The sequence below is a fragment of the Salvia hispanica genome, chromosome 4 (genome assembly GCF_029641045.1).
Source record: "Salvia hispanica isolate PSC_SH4W2 chromosome 4, Shi_PSC_v1, whole genome shotgun sequence".
Lineage (NCBI taxonomy): Eukaryota > Viridiplantae > Streptophyta > Magnoliopsida > Lamiales > Lamiaceae > Salvia > Salvia hispanica.
The window spans coordinates 14,220,556-14,229,887 of record NC_142695.1 but is presented as its reverse complement, the minus strand read 5'-3'; the positions used below and the strand labels follow the sequence as shown (position 1 = coordinate 14,229,887).

Sequence of the window (9,332 nt, the reverse complement as noted above, 5' to 3'; positions counted from 1 at the left end):
GGTAGAAGGCCAACGAGTCCAAAATTTATGCTTGCATGCCTTTCTAGTTTCTAGTACTGAATGAGGCATTCAATGAGAAAGACTCAAAAAGTCATAATCTTCCTATAAATATATATTCCTCTCCCGAAATCAAACGTGAATTCAAAATCCCCTGCTTAATTAAAGAGAAGAAAGAAGTAAAATTCAAGAAAATGGATACGAGGAACTGCTGCAGTGGATGTGCTGGAGTCGACAACGTGTACTCGTGCTTAAACCCGATTAGGAGGCCGAGTGTCACTCCTGTTCATACCTGCATCGTGCAGCCGGTGAAAAAGGAGGAACCTGTGGTGAAGGAGGAGGAACGTGGAGCCGTTGAAGCAATGGCAAAAGCTACTGTCTTTGTGAAGAAGGAGGCTGTCAAAGTCGATGCTTGATCAATAGGATTACTGAATCTGCTCTATTAAATAATAAAATTATTATACTCTTTTGTCTCTACTTATTTTATGCTAAAACAGATACCAAATAAAAGCCTCCTTGAATTGTTATAAGCATTGAAAAAATATGATTCTCATTTAGTGCTATAGCCCTACAGCTACTACACTAGCAAAGCTGCAAAAATTCAGACACCCAAAACCAAGACATTACAATTTAGCAAGCTAACATAAAGGCTGCTTGTGATCCAAGATACTACGTCGTTCTGATGTTGTGTTGCTCGCACAGCCTCGTCTCGTTTTCAGCCCACCACTTCTCTGCTTGTTCCTCTGTGTACTGTTTCCTACTATTGAACACAACATAATTATTCAGGGTATCATTCCTCAATAATTCAACCAAAGATAAATCATGAAAACTACCTGAATCGAACTCGTCTGAGTTCATTGGTTCCGTTCTGCAACGGGGCAAGAGTTATGTACACGCCAGGCTTGTCTTGTATAGTCCGCTCTGATTTCTGTGACTGGGCTTCAGTGCCGTTGGATAGTGGTGCAGACGAACTACCACTAGGCTCCTTCTTTGGAGAAGTTTTGACAGTCACAACGCTCCCGTTGGATGGACCATTAGTGTCATTGCTCATCTGCTCATCACTATGGCTGCACACAACTTGTTTCTTTGGTCCTCTCTCGGCCATATCTTTAAACTGCTCGTGATTTGGATTCTCAGTTTCGTTAGACTCTCTACACAAGTGATATAAGAAAACGAGAAAAAATGATATTTTATCAGTAGATTCGTATCTGCTACATAGTGAAAACCAACCTGAGCAGTCAGTGACTTGATCACTTCTTTCGCAGCCTGGCTTTTTTCAGCTTCGTCTGCTGCTCGTGCAGCCACCTCCTTCAGTTGCTCTGATTTTCTCTTGAGTTCAGATTCTAGAGACTTGGATTTGGTTGAAAGTCTGTCCACCTAAATCGATTGCAAAATACACGAAAAACAGTTGATATCATTGCAAAACGATTTGTTATTGGTCGCTTTGACTAAGTCGAAAGCCATAAAAATACACGAAATCTACAGTTTCAATTCAAAGTTCGATGCTCATCAGGAGTAAGAAGCTTACCCGTGCCCTTAAACTTTTGAGCTCCATGCCTAGGATATCATTGCTACTCCTTAATTCATCGGGAGTTGCTTCAAGTGTTCGAAATGAGAAAGATGGAGAGGGTGATGGGGTCGATGACCTCTTCCCTAGTACTGGAGAAGGTGACTGAGAAAATACTCTAGAATCATGTACGATAAATGAGAGAGAGCCCGGTGAAGAGCCATAGGGGCTAGATGGCGATTTTGAAGAAGCGCTAGGCCTCAGCATATTCCCATTCCGAAGAGGAAACATGCGGTTATCAACTAATTCGGGCTTTACACTAAACGAGGACGTCCTGTCATACTTGATTGACTCAGTAAATGAAAGTCTGGACATACTTGCTGGCAAACAGGGAATCCCAGGTTCCGGGATCACCATGGCCTAATGCACCAAAGGTTCCATCTCCAAATGTAAACAAGTGGCCGGTTGAGGTAAGGAGAGAGCCGTATGCCAAGGTCCACACGAGACGAATGTGATTTGGAAGCCGTCTGTTGGGCCATTCACCCGTTTGGGGATCCAGTGACTCACATCAGTTCCATGCTCAAGCAAGCCACATTGATAAGGCTCGTTTCATGCATTGGTTTTGGGTTAAAATTTTGTGCATTTGGGGCACTAATCTGTGTTTATGAGTTCAGGTGCGTAGTAAATCTGTCGGGCCTAGGAGTTGTTGTTACCTGACCTGGAAGATGCAAAAGAGATGGAATTGAAGTAAAAATCAGAAGTCGTCGTTCGGACCTGGGAGAATTAAAAGTGGGCGACAGGAGCAGAATGGAGCAAGAGCAGATTATTTTAAAGAGTCTTATTCCAGGGCAAAAGCGTCTAATTACCAGAGGGATACCCTAGGGATCAGAGCCTCACATATATAAAGAGCTCAACCTTGAAGAACAAGACAACCACTTCTACACACTTTTAGTTCAAGTTCTTGTTCCATTCCTTAGTTCCACACTTCAAATTTCTCATTTCACTTGATGCGCACTTGGAGATGGAGTGATCCTGGCCACCGTGGTTCTCATCGTTATTTTGCTGCTGTGTAACACCGCCTTGTGAAGGCGAAGAAACAATCTTTATTTTGCTTTGTTTAGTTTGTTTTCGTTTCAAGTACTCGTTGGTTTTTCATAACTCTAGTTCTTGCTTTGATCTACTGGATTTGAACCTATTTCTCGTTATTATGGAAGTTTATGTTGGTTTTTGTTGGATCTCGCTGAGTTGATGTTTATTTCTTGCCTTTTACTTTCGTTTTTGTTTATTGTTGGATGTTTGGAGCTGGGATCTGTTGGTTTGTTGATGGAGGTTGTGGATTTGCCTATGGAGATGTCTGGATTTGTTGAATTGTGGTGTATTTGAGTTGGAGTTTCGCGTATCTGGTGTTTGTTGTTTACGTTGTGCATGATTATGGCTATTTACTTTCTGTTTCTGCATCCTTTAGGGCCAATAGCGTAGACCAGTTAGTTTAGGCTTTAATTTCTCGTTTTAAGTTTAGATCTGAAGTTTGCTCTGTTTTCATGGTGTTTAATACTCTGTTTTATCTGCTATTCTCGTTTGATTCTCGAAGAAGATGAAGTTGTTGGTAGTTAGAACCAGATCTGCTTTTGTCAGTACTTTCTGCACATGTACTTTGCTTTTTCTGCATGTTCTCCAGACCCTGTCAGTACTATCTGCTTTGTCTTTTTACTCTTCTGCATGTTTTTCCAGACCCTGGTAGTTTAAGGAAACTTGTTCCCACTTTTCGCTTTATACTTGTCTGTCCAAATTAGGAAAGTCCGTCTAGTTAAGTTAACTCCAGTTGTCTTAGAATTTTAAAATATCTCGTTACTCTAAAGTCATGCATGTTCCGTACGTTCTCATTTCTTAAACCCAGTAGGTAGAATAAAGTTTTTCCTATCTCTCAGACCCAGTAGTTTTAAGTTCTCGACCCACAAAATTGCGTGGCAGCAACCAACCCCCCTTTTTTCCAAAACATCCTCAAATGCAATTTCGTAACACATTCGTCCTCGTGGGATCGATCCTTTACTTCCATGTGCTAAGTTGTAGTACAGTGGGTTGAGGTTTTGAAGAAATAGAGTGCATCCAACGACCCATGTCTGATAGTTTCATGATCTTCTAGCTTCTGAAGTCTAGTTGAATCCTCTGGACCTGTTAGATCGAGTGATATCACACACCGCACTGCACGTTTCTAAGTCTTCACACATCCAGAAGATCCATCACCCCAAGTGTAGAGGTCGCCCGAATGTGTAACTGCACAGGTATGATAATCGCCACATGCTACCATTTCAATGGTGTTCCCATTAAGAACTTCAATGATCTTTGGGTGGAAAATGTCTGTTTCCATGCCATGCCCCAGCCTTCCCCCGGCTTCCTCGCCCCAGCTGTACGCCTCCCCTTGTTTAGTGACTAAAATGGCGTGTCTCTGCACACAAGCAATGCTTTGCACATCAAGTACCCCTGTCGAATCCAAGGCCTTGGGAACTAGAGCGTCGGTTTTTTTATTAGACGATTCTTTAATTTTAGTGAGATCTCCTCCCATTACTCCGTTGCCAGTGCCTTCTCCCCAGATGAAAACATCACCCAAGTTATCAAAATCCTCATTATAAGAACTTTGATTCGATGAACTTAGAGCACTAGAGAGGCTCACCCTGATTGTTTCAGCCCTTGAAGTTCGGGAATTTGAGTTTTATGCGGCTCCAGCTGAATGCGGATTGAAAGAATGCGCAGGAGACTCAGCAAGTAGGTGATTCTTGCTTGAAGCAGTGAATGACAAAACCTCAGCAAATACTTTTCCTAATCTGCTCTGCGTGTGCTATCTGATCGTTGATGCTCGCTCATATCCTGAGCCAACTAAATCAACGAAAATGGATAGCAATTAGATAAGGAAAAAGAATGAGCAGATGGAACACATGAGATGGAAAATGGAGCTCACAAATGAACTTGATCGAGAAAGCCTCCAAATGCGAGGACTTTCAGATGATGCAGTTTCGCTCCTTGCTTCGTTTCTTACTTTCCTGTGGCTACCACACTCGATTAGAGCTTTTAAACCACAAACCAAACCTCAGCTTCATCCTTGTCTTTACGTATCTGCAGAATTTGAGGCAACAAATAATTACCCCCATAAAATGCTTAGAATTAAGAGACAATCAACAACCCGTTGAAACCGTGCATGGTTTATACATGTAACAAGATAACAACCTGAAACTCACCAAATCCAAGGATCTGTCATTATATATGAGAAAAAATGATTGGTATTCCTTCTCAGGCCGAGGATACCACTGAAATACTGCCTGCAAAGAGAAAAATGTACATTAGTTCACAATAAGTTATAACTAGAAAACAGATTAGTTCACTTAGGTTGAACAAACTTAAAGGCTCCATATTCTGCACATGAGTTATAAGAGTAGAGAAAGTCAATGGGCGCTTACAGTCCTCTGCCCAGGAATTATCCTGGAAACATTGCGTAGATCAAGGTGTTTCTCGTCTTTTCCATAATACCATATCAAGGTAGACTCATCCTGAAATATACACAGACTCAGCTTGAGTGAATAAGCATGATCTAATGCCAATTAGAAGATCAATATAATCTAGAGTTGCAATGACAAGCAGCGATCATATTTTATGATTACCACAGAAAACAACAACATCCCTCATCTTCACCAAATTCGTATGAACAAATGTACAATAATCAAGGAAAGCAACTCACTGTGGAAAGTCGAAAAGGACAGAACTTTGGTTTCCCTCTCCGACCATACTTCAACAAGTGTGCTCCTTTCTTTAGAGATGTAATGGCCTAAAAAGAAAACACTTTTCCAATGTAATTTCACACAAACTTGCAACAAGCTCATTAATCCCATCAAACATTATAATAAACACAGTTGAAGACACGGTAGGTACCTGATCAATGTCTCTTTCAACAACACTAAGCCTCTGCAAATCAGCCATTCACGTTCCAATGTAACTATGTGTAACAATCCATTTAGACAAGAACCCATTTGAATTTTGACAAAATAATGTGTTGTCCCACCTATTCTGCTCCATCACAATCCAATTTCCTCATCTACACAATCAATCCAACACCAAAATTAAAATCAAAATCAAAATCAAAATCAAATTCAAATTCAAAATCCCCTCTTCTTGAAATGCCGCTCTAAACAAGTATTTTCTTGATTGATATCACGATTTGCAGCCATGCATAAATCCAAAATTACAATGGCGAACAGAGTGTATTTCTTCTGCAGTGAAACCCAAAATTGTTGTAGGCGTTACAGAAGAAAAGAATAAGGGGTGGTGGGGTTTTCTTGTGTGATGAGCTCAAACCAAATCAAATCAAGAAACAGAGGCAAAATTTAGGAGATTTGTTGAAATGAAGCCCCCTCGTGGAATGGAAGAAACCTGCCGAAGACCCATTCACCAACACTGAAAACTAGCATGAAGAGATACATCTGTTGACCATACTAACCCACCCCGGCGGAAAACCCATCCTCTCGAGCACCATGAGGAGGAAAGGCCACTGCACTCGATCATAGGCCTTGGCCATATCTAGCTTGAGGCCAGATTAGGCGAGTTCGCCTTCTGAATGAGTGACCTATTGATGTCGTGTATCAATTCCTGGGCCAAGAGCACATTATCGCTAAGCAAGCGACCCTTGACGAAACCGCTCTGATTCGGCGCCAAAACGAAAGGAAGCAAAGGCGCCAAACGCGATGTCAAGATCTTGATGATGATCTTGTTGGTCACATTGCAAAGGCTAATTAGCTGTACTCTGCCCAGGTCGCCGGGCTTGCCTTCGTCGGCAAGAGAATGATGGTCGTGGCCGTGAAGCTGTGGGGCATAGGAGCTCCTAAGAAGAAATCCTCCACTACTGCCACCACCTCTGTTCCCACGATGTCCCAACAATGCTGTAAGAACAAGGACGAGAATCCATCCGGACCTGAAGCACTGTCTCCACTAATGCCATAGACCGCCGCTCTTACCTCATCTGAGTCGGGGACTGCACAGAGGCCCTCGCGGTCCACTGACTCTGGGAGACTGTGCAAGAGATCTAGGTCCGGCTGCTCCAAGTGCTCAACATCTGTCGTGAGGAGCTGCTGGAAGAATCCAACAGCCGACTGTCTGATATCCTCCTCCGAAGTGAGAGTCTGATCGCCAGCCTGAATGGAATGGATCTGGGACTTCACCCGCTTCTGTCTTACCCACCCATGGAAGAATTTGGAATTCCTTTCGCCTTCTGTCGCCCAACGAATGGCGGCCTTCTGCTTCCAGAAATCCTCTTCCATCCTAGTGCAGAGTACGTAAAGAGCGGTGCACCTGCTAAGCTCACTCGTATGGGCTCCTGTCGGATCCCCGTCGTAAGCCGCCTGTGCTACAGCAACCGCCTCCTCTGCCTCCCTCAGCATCTCAAAGATGTTCCCAAAGACCTCCCTGTTCCATCTCTTGAGAAAACCCTTTACTCTGCTGAGCTTGAACTGAAGATTTAGCATGCCAAAGAAGCCCGCCTCTGCCAACCACACTCTGGCAATCTCATCCCTGAAGGTGTGGTGACGAACCCACTGTTAGAGTTTGTATACTAGAAATCACCTTTCGAGTGATTGAATACTGTTAAAACTCTTATTTTATTTTCCAAATGAATAAACAGATTATTTTTGTCATAATGTTGTTATGTTTTACATTTAATGGATGTTTATTGCATATTTAAATGTATAAGTAACTTAACAAAGTCTAAGTCTTTGTTTTAGTAGACCGGTTGTGGGCGTCGTCCACTTTAAGGTAACACGGTCAGTTCTAAACAAAGAAAAAGAATAATTTCACAACCTAGATAGGCTTAGACTACCTATTGTGAAAGGTTGCAATGTCAGTCCGATTATTTCTAAGCCTTACTGAAATAAGATGACGTTGGTGTGGTATAGCACTGAATGGATCTAACAGCGAGACAGTCTTTATGCTATCCACTGAAAGGCGAGGTCTCGTAAATTATTTCTGCACTACTTTGACTTACCAAATGGTGCGGGTTTTTCGCAACCCAATAAACCTGGTATATTGGGTAGTGGTGATTAATATCTAGCGGTGCTAGGATTGCTATTATGTTGAATCGTGCGCGAGGTGAGTCTCATTTGATAACATCCTCAAGAGAAGCTTGAAATAAGGTTTTATTATTCGGAACCTAGCTAGTTGGGGTTTAATTACTCTATGAATAATAAATAAGATTTTCTTGCTGAGTCCTCTCTTGGAATAAATAAGATATTAATTAATTAAGTCCATAGCAGACAATAATTAATTAATGGATGTTTCTATCTTAAGCGCGGGAAATAAATATAAAGTATTGGAAACCCGAAGTACTTGTAATTTCAAATTTGGATGGGGAGTGCAGTATTACTTCTGTAGTGGCTGCTCGTAATATTCCAATTTTAAGCTTATATTAAATTGGGTTTAATTTAATTAGTAAAAAGCTAATTGGGGGAGCCCATATCCAAAGCCTTCCATAGATCCCTGACTGGGCCCAATATGTGACTTATTATAAATAGGAGAATAAAGGAGACAGAAAATAGACTTGTTTTTCTCTCAAAATTTTCGGCCCTCTCTATTCCTAGTAGATGTCGAATTTTTCTCCTCCGTGGGAAAGGATTTCTGTCTTCTCTATTTAAGTCCTAGTGCGCTGGTGAGATCAGACCACCCTGATATTAGTTCACAGTCCGGGAACCACTCAGAAGATCCGTGGTTTTGTACTGAAGATCTTCACGTGGAGAAGGCGCTAGCTATCTTCGATTCTTTGGAGAATCATCAAGGTATAATGGCTAAACCTTAGAACAACATGTTTTAGGTTTCATTAAATTTAAAGCATGTTATTATTTGAGTTATCAGCATGATACGTGAGATAATTACGCGAATAGAATTTGTCTAAATAATCCGCTAAATAGATCTGATTATTATGTAATTGATTTATGCATGCGCTTCCGCTGCCAACCCCTTCAATTGGTATCAGAGCCAGTCTTTGGCTCTGATTATTTGGATTTAAATTTCACGAAATTCATGTATGCATGCGTTTTTGTTTTCGAAGCATGTTCTTGTTTTTAGTTGTTATATTCTTATGCATGATGAACCCAAGAACTATCGAAACAAAGAACTCAAATAATTGGAACGCACGAGACGTGCGATTCGTTGGCGCTTGTGCCGAGACGAATCGCACTACGCGCGATCCAGGAAAGGGTAGTCGAGCGAGTAGGAGACGTAGCGGCGATCAATCGGCGACGCGCGAACGAGAATGGACTCGTGCGCGCCGCCGGGATGACCTCCGATACCGGCGCTCTCCGGCAAATCGCGCTGATCAGTGGGAGAATTCCGGCGATCAGGCGGCGACGTGAATGCGAGCGAGGGCTCGTCCACGCCGCCGACCCGACCGCGTTGGCGATCTTCCTTGGATGTCCGGCCTTCGACGGCGGTAGAAAGAGGCGGAGCTCGCTGCTCGTCCGAGAGCAGCGGGTGTCTCCTTCGCCGCGGCAAAACCCTAACCCTAGGCATGCCCTAACCGAGCGACGCTGAGCAGGAGCTACGCCGCCGAGAGCGGTGGCGTCTCGTTCATGCGAGTCCGCAGGCGGACGTCGAGCAAGTCGCCGGTGCGGCGCGGCGGTCGTCGCGCGCTAGGCGACATCGGGCAAGGGAGACGCGGCGCGTTAGCGCCGCAGTGGGAGAAAAGGAAGCAGCCGCCATCGAGCGGGCTGCCGGCGGTGGCTGGGCGGCGAAATCGCCGTCCCGGCGGATCAACCCCGGTGTGATTTTGTCATTCATCGTACGTGCGAACCTCGTT

The 9,332-nt window shown here is 43.3% G+C and overlaps 1 pseudogene across 1 annotated transcript; it reads right to left on the bottom strand.

Annotated features, from left to right (window-relative positions):
* Nucleotides 1-525: 525 nt before the first annotated feature.
* On the bottom strand, nucleotides 526-7,083 carry LOC125194698 (PH, RCC1 and FYVE domains-containing protein 1-like; annotated as a pseudogene). Its single transcript, XR_016128884.1, has 10 exons — nucleotides 5,426-7,083; nucleotides 5,235-5,321; nucleotides 4,957-5,046; nucleotides 4,738-4,818; nucleotides 4,461-4,615; nucleotides 3,720-4,378; nucleotides 1,526-1,924; nucleotides 1,228-1,374; nucleotides 831-1,111; nucleotides 526-757 (listed from the first exon to the last, which is right to left on the bottom strand). The product of XR_016128884.1 is annotated as a PH, RCC1 and FYVE domains-containing protein 1-like (transcript).
* Nucleotides 7,084-9,332: the final 2,249 nt, after the last annotated feature.